General features: G+C 33.8%; 1 protein-coding gene across 3 annotated transcripts in view; it reads left to right on the top strand.

The window, feature by feature from the left end:
- LOC124530064 (cytosolic carboxypeptidase 1-like) overlaps positions 1–12,692 on the top strand; it is a 55,946-nt gene that overhangs the window by 36,548 nt on the left and 6,706 nt on the right. The window lies entirely within an intron of this gene.

Genomic DNA, 12,692 nt, shown 5'->3' with positions numbered 1-12,692 from the left:
GTTTTAAATATAATTTCTTCAGAGCTTAGCATACTAAAATTATAATAATACCAGATGTATTTTTTATGATTACACATGGATTATGTTCCGTATGTGTAAATATATTAATATATTTATTATATACTGGATATAAATCAATAAAAGTGAAAATAAGCTAAACAATACAAAGTATGTAGACTATACTAAATGGTATAAAAATAATAATCCATCAGTGAAAGAATAGTGAACTTTCATGCCATGGAAAGAAAATAAGTGGCCATGAGTTGAACATTAGATTTATCCAGAAATAAAAGCATGGAAACTGCGCTGTGGACTTGAAAGGCGCCGCCGCTGCATCACTCTAAGTATGTGCCTTTGAGAGCCACGATAATTGGTGGCACTCTGTTTATTCGTCGCACGGCCACCGGGCCGGCGCGGTGGTCAGCGCACCTTACGCTGTATAAATACTCTGAATATAAAAATACGACGTTCTTAACCATATTATTATATAGATTGCATAATACTTTGTCATTAATTTATTTGGTAATAATGAAAGCCTTCGAGCTGATTTAGGAGAGTGGATATTCTACCACAAAGGATTTAGTATGAAATTCACGGCACACATTAAATTACACAAGTTTATGCTCAAATACAAGTACACTATCTCTCACTGTCATGACTGGAAAAAGATGAGGCGTAGGTCTAACGATTGACGTGCTTTCCGAGGTACGAGAGTATTAATATATCCAACTTTGGACTGCTACTAAGTAATTGCAAGTAACTTTTTGATGAGCCCGAAACCAAGATTTAGCCTCTTAGAGCTTTAGCCTAATATGCAAGCCGATTCCCGAAGCCTTTGAATGTTTTAGTTTACAGTGCGGAAAATGTATTCACTGTAGGAATATAAGCGATAACTCTATAAAGCATATCTGGTATATTCCACATATAATACCCGATAAGCGGGTATCTGAACACTATCTGAAGCCACAATGTATATTCGATACTATTGAACCATTCACAACAAGATACTGCACTTAAAATTAACTATAAGAAAGTTAAATTGCCTCAATGCCTCCAGGAACGTTTTTAAATCTCTTTTTAATCGCATTCAACCGATGCCTATCGTATTGTTTTACATCGGATGAGTTACGTTGGCGCGCGATACGATGCAACTCGATAAAATAAAATTCACAGTTTTATTTTAAGTAAAAAAAAAACTTGATATTGCTTTAATAGCTACAAAGGGAACAAAAGAAGCGAGATTCGAGCGTGTTTTTTTTCGTGAGATGTTACTGAGGTTCGGACAGCGTTTAATTGAACGAGTACTTGACTCCGACGTTTGAATAGTGGCTACAAGGATACCCCACGTACGTCCCAAACAATATCGAAGTATAACATAAAATACAGACACAGCTTATTATAGTTATTCTCATATTTTATCGATAATAAAGTAATTTCACAGGTCATTAATCAAAAGTAAAAAAAATCACGACAAATAACAAGCTATTGAAATTTTTCAATTAAAATATTCTTTAATGTGTAAATTTAAGTTATTTTGACGCGAAATTATATTTTCTTACTTGGAACACACAAACGAATTATTGTGGTTCGTCTCGCATTGAAAAAACTTTTGATTCTGAATTGGAATTGCAAAATAATCCACCATTAAAATCTATTTTTATACTCTCGCTTATGTCTCACTATTGTGACTTTTTATAGTAAAATAATGATATATTTTGAAGCTAATATTATCAAATTCACTGGGTACACAAAAAGCTGAAACTTTATTTTACATAATTTATTATATTATAATGCTAATTGAAATGACATTAAAATTTAAATAAAAAGAACTTAAGTCATACAAGTTCAATAAATAGCTAAAAACGGCTTTATATCCACAAATGTTATTTCTGATTTTTAGTTCAACAATGCTGTGTCTCCTTCTTTCGAATGTCATTTCAATGGTGACAGAAAGGGAGGAGACAGTGTTTAAATAAATACGTGAGGTTAAGAAAATTTAAGAAAAAGTTGAAAATACAAATGCAGACCCTTTCTATATTGAATCATTTAATTGCACTCCTAACTAAGACGGCGTTCTCAGTAAGTTTTGAATTATTCCGATCGTTACCGGTGCCGGGATTATATGGTTTTTGTCCGCCAACTCATTCCGAAGAATCACGCCAGACCGGTTTGCGCGAGCTCTGAAACAATTATATTGTTTTACTTATCTCTATTACGTTTGTCGTTATTATTACTTAATAGGATTGATATTACTTTTTAATTTAAAATTTATACGTTGTAATTTAATTGCATCAGGGTTGTGTACGTAATAGAATTAACTTTTTTTCATACGATTTCTTCATCGTATTCTGTCTTACATTACTTATGTTAAAGTATATAAACGAAAATTAAGTTTCTTTAATTGTAATGTAAAATTCGTAAAATGTAATGTGATCATTCTTTCCGTAACACGATCACTTCGATAATTAAGTATTAGGGTACACGTTGGTCAAAATAGTTATCTAAATATGTGTTACTAATTGCTTTTGTTGTACTATCTTTTGTAATATAAGTTATGAAATCAATGTGTATCTTAACAAAAAAATATAGTACATTACGTATGCCTAGATGTAATGTATAGGATTCGTAATATTGTAGTTGCGCGTACCCGCTCCGTATATACAATGCGTAAATAATAAGAAAAATAACGAATCCTATTGTAGTTAAATGTCATACGAGTATAAAATTACTTGTGTATTTTCAAGTTTTCATTTTTGTGCGCTCTGCGAAACAATTTCAACGCTCAAGATGTTGAATCTCAAACAAGATTTGAGATACCGATTGCATGCGTGCATTGCATCGGAATTTTTATTAGGTTCATTCATTAATTTCAAACTAGATGTTATCGCATGCTCTTTCTTAGAGGTTAGCAAATATATTTATCATAATTCTATACTTCTGAGGCAGCGCGCAGCCGTTATTAGGTTTGATCTTCGCGGATAAGACACTGTGATATTGATTCGTCCCGCGCTGTCGTGACATAGGTGATTATGTGTTTAAGCAATTACTTCATGGAGCCGCTATAGTGATCGAGGTAGGATAGTTTCCCGTTATAATTGGCAGAGGCTCGCAGGGTCCGTCTGGGAGAGGTGTCAGAAATGAACGGTGGAGTGCGCTACGTAGGGACCACTTCGATCTCTCCCCCCTATAATTTTCATCGAAACCTATTTCGACAGCCCCTTATTTTAAACATACTTAGCAGAATTAGTATTTTCTATACGTTATACGTTTATGTATACGTTTATTTTTACTCGCTTAATGTAGAATTCACGTTAACTTACCTTATCTCACTTTTTCCGTTATAACATTATAATTCAACGGATAAAGACCTGTCTTAACGTCATGAAGTTGCATCATTACGTTGTTTCGCAAGGTAATAATTAAGAGAGGTCATTGGCGTTGTTTACAGTACTTTGAGTATCTCGGTTTTGAGTAACAAACAACACAACGAGTACATTTATATAACCAATAAATATAATGGGTTTCAATTACAGTGATCCGGATTATTTAAAAAAATAAACCTAGAAATACTCCTCGCTGTGTATGCGCTGCGTATGGGTTTGGTAAATGTTTGGCGCAACACATCTGTCCGATCCTAAAAGTATATATATGTGTGTGTGATTACATTTATTACCCTGAACTTACTATCTCAGCTATAAAGTTCATATTGCAGGCAAGTTAAAAATTTCGCAAAAACTTTTATGAAATTCCTTCAAAACTAATAACAAATCACTATATAATAAATAACAAATCACTCTATTATGAAATTTAATAAAATTCTTAAACTGTGCGTTAGTTTATTTCACACGTATATTTCTCTACATTTTATCATCGAATTACATACACGATCAACAAAAGCTTATCTTAAATAATCCTATCTACGTATAAACAACAAATAAACTTGAAATAATAAAACAAAGTGTGAATTTTGCTTGTCGTGGGTTCAAGGTTATGAACGTGATTTTGAAATATCGTAAATTCAATCTGAATAGCCCATCTGCGCCGCCAATCGATGCTTTCTCACGAACACAATGAACATCAAAACAATCCCTACGTTGTATAAATTTAAGACCGAACTCGCCTTAATGCCAAATATTTATTCAAACAAAAACACTTTTTATGTTTGTATTGAGTGTTTTTTTTTTTGTAGTTCAATGCTTAGCATCCATTCTCCAGTTCTGCGTTATCAATATTTACTCAATCAATATTGATTCAAACTCGCTTCAGGTGTTTTCGAACGTACCGATTACGATCCTGTGAGCGCTTTCATTGCTTTTCATTCACGACAAATAATTTAGAATACATTTGCATATAAAGCGTGGTGCTTTTTTACGTTCATCGAGGTATTTCTAAAGATATGATTATTTATGAAATATAATCTTATTGAAGGCAAGTAAGTTAAACTATGGGAAACCCCTTTTTCACATCGAATGATTTTATTTCTCTCACCGTATTTTACAATTGCACAAATTATTACCATTGTTGCTCGCTTTGCTCTCGTTTCCGGCTTCTCTCGGGATTGCCTTCGCTTAGTTCTGCACCAAGGCCTGCGTCTTTTAACTAGTTTATTGCCCCCGACAAAACCTGTAAGTATTTTAATTTGCAATGTAAACGATGTTTTACATAACTTTATGAAAAACATTGTAGGTATTTACTATGCGCGTTCGTCTTCCAATTAATTGATGAAGATTTAAGTTGTCGTAATTTATACATGTTTAATTATTATCATTATTTATTGTTACCAATATGTAAGAAAATTAAAGTTGAAACTTTTCTACTATAATTTATGTCGTCCTGTAGAAAGGATGCATTTGTAATCCTATATTTTTCGTCAATTTTATCTACTTAAATCTGATTTGTCGTACAATTTCAGTCGTTGCAATTTTCAGAATTAACAGAAACGTATAAACATTTTTACGCAAATGTACTCTGGTAAGTTTCTCTTACTGTTATGTCGCGATTATGGAATACAGTGTTTTAATGTGGCTCTTGCAATTTTCCTCTAGCGGCTCATATTGGCGGCACTGTGAGAACACTTTATAATTGATGAACAAGTATCGGAGCTCATGATAATGGATGATAATGGTTCATTTGTATTTAATTACCTATGTAACTCGTGGAAAAGTGTAACTGCAGAAACTCATGCTCGTTCTTCTCGGCGGGGTCTACTAATGTAGATTCGAACTATTCTATTTGATAACTTTGAATGTAACGAAATATCATGAAACGAAACTAAATCTGTATTAGATATAAAATATATTTGTTTCGCGGATCCCTAAGATGTGATTATATAAATAGTTATACCTATAACTGTTCTTAAGTCACGATATCGAGCGAAATTACCAACACCACTCATGCTTAAATTGAACATGAGTAAATGACGGGGGGACATTCACGCGATGGCAGTGCTTATTACACAGGATAAATTTAGATTAAATATATTTTATTTTTAGTGCATACTAGCTATTATGTGTAAAGGACGGTATCAAGTAGTGAAGCGTGCACAATCGTGCGTGACGGTTGAAATACATACTTCGGCGACAATTCACCTTGACTAATATCCCAAGGATAGGGCCATCAACGGCCAGCTATTAAAACTGAGTCGGGACCTTCTCAGAAATTTAGATTTACATTCTTGTGTCAGTTTATACGTTTATAGCGATCAAGGAGTCTGTAAACATAATTATTTTTTAATGAACTGTCAAATACAGACTGGATTTGACAGAAGTTTATTAATATACATATAATTTGAGTTTGTGTTAGTATGAAAGATTTAATATTGTCAAGTAAAATTTCTTGTAAATAAAATTGTACTTGTACTTTGAATCAGTCAACTTTTTTAATTAATAGAGTCAAGAGTCAGTCAGTCAGTCAGTCAGTCACGAAGGTGTCTCCGTAATTATTTAATTATTTTTTAATAAAATATACATAACAAAAATAAAATTTTGCTGTCTTCGCTGTGTCATGCTTACTATGATATCTTTTGAGCACGAGTTTCACTCGCTCCTACTAATGCACATCGATTCATATAAAATTTAACTTGAAAAGGCGCACCTTCGTAAAAGATCTATAACTGCCGTTCTTTTCTTTCCAATGAAAATAACAACAAAAGGGGCCGTTCTACTGACTGACACCTTAATTATCAAATTAGTTTCGAGACGATCTCGCAAAAAATACCCGACGTAAGATACATATAAGTATTTTTAAGAGCAATACTTTCGGTTGGCTGTGATATGGGACGCCGTACGCACGAAAAGCATTAATCTTAATGTACATAGATTTTGCTTCAAACTGTGTAAAAAGCATCTCTCCTCAGAGGGTTTCTGATACGGTGATCAATTCAGTAAATTAAGCGTGAAAAATGACCTCACATTGCATAAGATAATAATATGCAAATTATACAATTATAACATACATAAAATACGTTGCTGTTATTCGTAAAAAAACCAAAGCACTTTTATGTATTTTTATTTCTGCAAATAGTACATCTGCTTAAAAACTAAATTAAAATAAACCAGTTTTTTTTGGTAAAAACGAAATAAAATAATCCGTACTAAAAAAACAGAATAACAGCCAATAAATAAACACTGCTGCGCTAAAACCTAATCTCATTTTAGAGGACGTTATTTTATTGATAATATTATTCTATTCAAACAACTTTCTGCTCAACTTTTACGGAGACTCAAAGTCGTAATTTTAAAAGAAAATTGAAACGTAAGCTGCCACCGGATCGTAATGCAAATCTTTTATTAATATTCATTTCATAAATATGTACAAAATGTAATAGGTTATCGAATACATTAATCCCGGAAATGAGACTAATTAGTAGTACGGGTTTAACGACATAACATGTAATTATAAATCCTACCGCGTACCCAGTTATTAAAAGCTAGATACGTCGTTATGATAGCACGGCAGTTATTAAATAAACATAGTATACTATCAAATTGTTTCTGTAATATTTGTTGTATATTAAATATAAATTAACACTTGTCTGCTTGCATCTTTACTTTTCTTTACTTGGTTTCGGGCTGCACAAGGCCGGGCGTTGTGGCGATCTTTGGGGGAGGCCTTTGTCCAGCAGTGGACGTTCTTCGGCTGAAATGATGATGATGATGATGACTTGTCTGCTCATCATGTTTACTATATCTAAGTTATATGTGTAGGATTGCTTTTCTATTTTGGTATTACTAGTCTTTTTAGAGTTTATTAGGTACTTACTAACTTACTACTTTATAATTACTTTTAAATTATATTAACTGAACTTGAAAATATTACAGTCCATTTTTGGTCCTATATATGGGTACCCTGCTAGATATTTTTCTTTTTCTATTTGAATAATTTATTCGAAGAACTTATAGAACATGTATTTTAATGCCATAAATTAAATTAATTATAAACTTTGGTAATGTATGTATGTAGTAAGCTTCACTGATTCACGTCAATTCAAGTTATTGCATTTAAAAACCGTTTTATAATTATTTTGTCATATTTTCGCTTTGCATGTCATCCATTGAAATGAGAGGGAAATAGCGTTCCAAGACTTAATTAAATCCATGTTTGTATTGTTATATGCGTTTCTAGTCAATATTAATCGCGTAAGAACCTTCGTAACCTCCAATATGTTGACCAGCTAAGTGTCGAAATGGGTTCCATATCTGCATATTCTTTACGTAAAAATAGTCAAAGGCTTTATTATTTGCTTTTAGTTCTCCCAAGGCGCTGATTATTTTGTCATTATCGCGTAGGATGTAGAAGACAGCAATGAGATTAATTGGTGCGATCGGGATTAAAGCGATTTTCTATCACCTTTCTTTCGTATTTCGCTCCTTGAGGTATTACAAAATATTTGTCCTTTAAAGTTTGTTAAATTCGATAAAATAAAATTAGGCAATGGATTTATTTGTGTCATTCCGTCAATTATTCACTGAAAATGACACTAACAATATGAAACCTTGTAATACTTCTATTTATTTTTGTTATTATTTTCAGTAAGATTCCTTAAATGATATTGTTTTTGAATAGACCTTCCATGGACCCATTAATATTGGTGTAAATATTATGACATTGGTCCGTTTTATGATAATCAGATTTTTCTGAAGTTTTGTACATTGGGTAGGTACTTAAAATTGTTTAATCGAAAAAATATGTTAAATTCGTTTATATTTTAAATTTCTCTTTTTTAAATATATTTTTTCTAATCAAAATGACATCGCTAAATATGACAAATAACCAATGTAAAGAGACATATTCTAGGAGGTTAAGTGTTTACCGCTCTTAACTGAAATTCATTAATGATAAACAGGATAATTACTTAAAGCACGTGAAATTTACTTCAATAATATTGTTTGCGCGCTAACCCTACTTCACCTGTCATATGGTTTGTTTACATTTATTTTATTTCGAAATGTGAACATGTTTCAGTTTTGTTTAGTCGCAAGCAATCAATTGAGTGATCTGTACTCTTTTTATTTTACTGTCATACTTGTTTAACGCAATATGCTTATAAAAACAGCCGAAGCAGTAGAATAAAATATTTTATGAGTTTAGAAAATAGCCTGTCATGTAATAAATCACAAAAAGTCATTCGAGGAGGACTTTTGAAAGAAACGAAGTATTAAAGAAAACCTTGACCTAAGATGCTCTGCCTCTATTCAAATGTCCTTATTATTCCTTTCTCGTACATCCATTAAGTGAGTGCTGCAACGTTGAGAATAACCCAGGACAAAACCTAAGCGGCCATAAATAATAAGAGGCGAACGGAGTCGGATAATGAATTACGATGGCAGAGAGTGCAAGCCCTTTATAATAGAAGCGACTATACGACCCACAGCCCGTTGCCGCCACCATGAACGCTGGACCGCTCGCAACACTCAACTCGTGCGATACATAACAATCAAAAATAATATTAAGGCCATTAACGTACATTACAGCCGACATTTAAATTAATCTGTAAAAATAAATCGAAAGAAACTTTAATAATTCCTAACCAAGTCGAAATTATCTCACTAAGACAATTCAAAGAATGCTTTGTCGTGCGAATACTTGTACACGACGCCTCTTACATTGCATCATTGTAAGAGCACGGCGGAGTCAACGACATTCATTCGCAAGTCATAGCCATCGACAAATAACTTCAACTCGAATTCAGATTTTACGCGAAAGTGTTGTCAGCGAAGTTCCTATAAGGAGGATTACCTTAACTTATTAGGACATTGTATCGTAAGACTGCGAAGAGGGAGGTCAAAAAGTTGTAACAAGGTCGTCCGGTTAAAGCGGTTATATAAATAATGTTCTGCGCCCTGCCCTCTTGCACCCACCAACCGCCTATTATCTGTTCATCCTTGAGACCTTCAGTGTTATGACTCACTACGCCATTATTACATGTACCCTTTGAAAATTCATTATTCTATAAAGCATTCCATTGCTTTATTTTTACTTCTGTGTAATTCATAACTGGAAACTTGGTAGTTTCTAAATTGACTTGCGAAGATGATCTGACAATAAAATATTAAACGGAATCGTGTTCCGAGCTAAGCTAAGATTCACGATTTGCTTATAATACATATACAGAGATGTACAAACAAAGTAATAATAAAAAAAATAGAAATGAGTATTATGTCTTCGATTTCAATATCATCAAAATCACTTCTGAAATGTAACACATAGTATTAGATAATTTTTACGACGATGTTATAACTTATATAAAGAAACTGCATTCCAGTGGTGTAGGGACAGTTGTTCAAGAAGTGTCGTGTCATTGAACCGACCTGTGGCGAATTGCTCCGCTTCCGCAACAGACGGCAAATAAAATCAATTAGTGGAGACAACACCGTTAGCTCGATCTTACCACGCTGACGTTATGGAAAAATATCCCAACAATGGCGGTCGAAGAACGACTTATAATAAGTCTGTAAAACGATAATAAACAAAGTTAGTTATGATAAAAGAACAATTACCTAAGTCATCCGATGTTATTACTTACTATCGCATAGCAGTCAACGTGATTCAACTATTCTATAAATAACGAATAGGCACGTGTATTCATTCCAAAGGATGGTATTTAATGAAAATGGCCACGTCATATTATTGGCACCACGTCGGTGACACCGGATAAACGTTGCAACCGCCGATTGTCTCGCGGCTATCGTAAATAACTCGCCCTGTGTCCGGTCGTCCGCGTCGCCTAGGAATACAGAGTTGACTTCGCTGCCTAGTGAATCCTGATGACGTACGAAACATTGATACTCATAAAGATCCCTAACCATCGATACTCATGTCTAGCCTCATCTAGTATCGTTTCTGTTGTCAGACAAAGACAAGAATAACGTATAGACGTGAAACGACTACTACCCGTGATTGGGCAGTCCCTCCCTTACTGTTCGCAGGAAGCAGCCTCCGCGCCGAGCATACGGATGAGCGTGAGCGTCCGTTGGACTACAACATATTTAACCATGACCAATAATAATAATCTTCGCTTATAATTCTTATAATATTTGCTAGTGATTTCATTTCAAAGCACAGCGTGAAGATTAATTGCTATTCAATTCAATTTAATGAGCATCTCGAGCTCTAGAATATTCACCCTGCGGCTATTAATACGAAGATAGAAACAATGGACATAATATTATATAAATACGAACCAGTACGAATATAATGTGGAAGTTTTTCTTTGATCTCTTTTATTGGGCAAACGTTATGCGAAGGGTGCATAGGGGCGGGTTGGGATCGTGCGGGGCCGAGGTATGGCTGAGAGCAGATAGCATCGCTGCGGCGCAGTCTAAAAATAGATGGCAGGCAGACCCTTGAACCAGCCTCGGTCATCACTGCACGTCTCAAAGGGCTACAATTGTATGTTTAACATACTTATACTTATCTTAGCAACATTTTTATTTGTTTAACCCCATTTTATAAATTATAACAATTAATAAATATAGGTACTTATAAATTCAAACGAAATTCAATTACCAGCAGCTATAAAGAATCAAATAGTTGATAAGTTCAAATAATGAAGTACATATAAGTCTGTTAGCAAATAGTTTTATACGTCGAGCGTTAAACCATTAACAATGATGTGCGCTGTTGTGCCGCAACTATCTACCATAAAACACTACGGACTGGGTGCAGTTTCTCGCTTATACGCTTTCGTTTGCGCATGCGACCATAGCTTATTTTTTTCCTGATTAGAGTAAAAGATGCACAACCGGTTTGCAAGCGAAGGCCACTACTAGAGAAGGACGCGCGCCTCATGCGCAAAGTCGAGGACCTGTGGGCTGTGCCCGCGCCGCATTGCCGCCCGTTAATGATGTCCCTTCACTGAACCACACCTAATTGGACAAAGTCCGAACCCTACATCATCATGAAAGAACGCCAACTCAAGGCACATGCTGTAATATCGATAATTGCGGAACGAAAACTTGAAAATTGTAAAATTTTCATCATAAAAACCACGTTACAATGTTCAGTATTTATTCGTCTTTTACACTTAAATTTCTTCTTTATTTCAATTAATGATTTCATCACTATTCATTTTAAGATTAACAACTACTTTTCGATACTTTTAAATGGCTAGTCATGTAAACCTTTCAAGTGCGATTATGTCAGAAACACGTACACAACAAGAATTGCTCTATAATAACGGAAGAGAACATAGTGGATTGTCGTAGATTACCGACGCACTGAATCTAGCTGTAAATAATGACACAATTGAAGTCGTTAGTCCTAACGAGTAATGAAACATCAATAGTTCACATGATATTTATGTAAACACTAATTAGTATTTAAAGAATAGGTATGGACGTAGTTCAAGCAAATAAAATTGAAGATTCCGTCAATTTTTTTAACTTTCTATATCGTTCCCTTTAAATTGACTACAATTCAATAACAATAATTCAATTTTAAAATGATCTGTGATATAAAAAAACGCATTCCTATTTCAAAGTTAAAGCCCCATGCTAAGAAATGCAAAGCAAAATACTTGCCGACTTACATGCAGGTATATCTTCGTGGTTTATTTATGGCCTTGCACTCTATTTGGATTATTTCGATTGTCTTGTACTTATTTTATTTAAGTTATGTTTTGTACATGACTAGATATTATCGATTTGTATCTTTCGAAAGAGACTGTATTTTTTTATTCTATACAAACTCCAACCATTTTTACCTGATGGTAGAGATCCTATCATATTTTCTTCCATCATGCCGCTGTACTTAGTATTGTAGTTTTCTGGATTGTCGGGTGATTGAGCTAATCCACCGACAGGCATAAGATACATACCGACTTTATCGGTTTTTAAGATTGTTGTTTTTCTTTCGCTGGTTCTTCTTAGATTAAGATATTTTCATTTCAGGACCGGTAGCGTTTAATTTAACAATAAATAATGATTAATGTAATATTTTTACAAGGAATTTGATATGATTTTGATGTGATTGACGATATGATGTATGTTGAATATTTCATACAGAGCAAAATGTCTATGGATAATGGTGCCCTTTACCATCATGTCAAATACTGTTAAAAAAACTTAAATAACGAAACTATTCTCTATCGTCGTTAAGTCACTATAAATAAATATACCATACAATGCTGCTTTGTATTCCTACGTGGTCAGTCAATCATTTCGCTTAATGGCTTGTCCTTTCAAATTGCCCTC

The sequence above is a fragment of the Vanessa cardui genome, chromosome 1, assembly GCF_905220365.1.
Source record: "Vanessa cardui chromosome 1, ilVanCard2.1, whole genome shotgun sequence".
In the NCBI taxonomy this organism is placed as follows: Eukaryota; Metazoa; Arthropoda; class Insecta; order Lepidoptera; family Nymphalidae; genus Vanessa; species Vanessa cardui.
The sequence above is the reverse complement of the archived record's forward strand: the minus strand, read 5'-3'. Positions and strand labels throughout refer to the sequence as shown.